Genomic DNA, 1,188 nt, shown 5'->3' on the forward strand with positions numbered 1-1,188 from the left:
TTTTTTGAGATTTCCGCCCAAGTCCCTGGAGCCTTTTTTCTTGCACTTGCATGTGCAGCTATTCGTACAGAAAGGCCCTTTAGTTTCCTTTCTCTATCAGAAGAGCACAACGAGGTTATTCCTAAAAGTGCATGTGCCCTCCCCCCACGTGCGGCAACAACCATAGTATTTTTTTGTGTCAAGCATCGTTTGTTATTCCCTAACAAAAACCACAAGGTCCCATTGTGCTCTTCCATTAATTTGGGCCACATCAAGAGAGATCCGGCTTGCAACTGGCGGCCTGCCACGCGCCCTATGGAAAGGCCCTGGGCAAAACAAACGCTCGTTTGTTTAGTCCCACATCGGCCAGCCGGGGAGAGTCGGACTGGTTTATAAGGCAGAGCGCCGCAGCTAGCATGATCCCTGGAACGATACAAAGAAGATTAGCATGGCCCCTGCGCAAGGATGACACGCACAAATCGAGAAATGGTCCAAATTTTATTCCAGATTTTCCGTGCAAATCACTGGAGCCTTGTTTGTTGCACTTGCGTGTCCAGCTATTTGTACCGAAAGGCCCTTTAGTTTACTTTCTCTATTAGAGAGGTCCTCAATACTGCCTTTTTAAATTTCGATCCACACGCTTTCTCTTCTTTGTTATTGCAGATATAACCTTTCTGGAGTAACTTTTATCTTTTTAATCTATTATCACACGTTTATGGATTAGTCTTCCGTTTCAGTCCTCCCACATGTAGTGTGTTCCTTCAATTTTTTATTGTCTTTGTTCCTTACCATCAACTGTGATTTGGTCATAACGCAAAAAAATATGTTTCATTAGTATAATTTGTTTATGTTACCACCTAACAAACTCATCTAAGACTTGTGAGAAAACTCTCTCGGACACTAGGCTGGATTGTGGTACACTCGAAAGAATCCCATCTTCAAACCTTTCTGTCTTTAGTGTACAATAACCAGTGGTCGATGAATTACATAGGTCAACCGGTGAAATCTCAATCTTTATGTAGAAAATTATATATGTTGCATACCATTTTATATATCTAGTCACACCAAAGACACGGTAAGCCAGCTTAGCATGAACCTTTTGGCACTATGGTCTTTGAAATATGTACTTGTGGCAATAACTTGATATCGTCTAAGCTCCTTCACGCACAAGTTTGCTTTTAAAAAAGTTTTGATTTGCATAATCCACCA

General features: G+C 41.6%; 1 non-coding gene across 1 annotated transcript; it reads left to right on the top strand.

The window, feature by feature from the left end:
- Window positions 1-377: 377 nt before the first annotated feature.
- LOC119342793 lies at window positions 378-480 on the top strand. The gene has a single exon (XR_005165720.1). It is a non-coding gene; the product is annotated as a U6 spliceosomal RNA (small nuclear RNA).
- Window positions 481-1,188: the final 708 nt, after the last annotated feature.

Source organism: Triticum dicoccoides, unplaced genomic scaffold, assembly GCF_002162155.2.
Source record: "Triticum dicoccoides isolate Atlit2015 ecotype Zavitan unplaced genomic scaffold, WEW_v2.0 scaffold105014, whole genome shotgun sequence".
NCBI lineage: Eukaryota > Viridiplantae > Streptophyta > Magnoliopsida > Poales > Poaceae > Triticum > Triticum dicoccoides.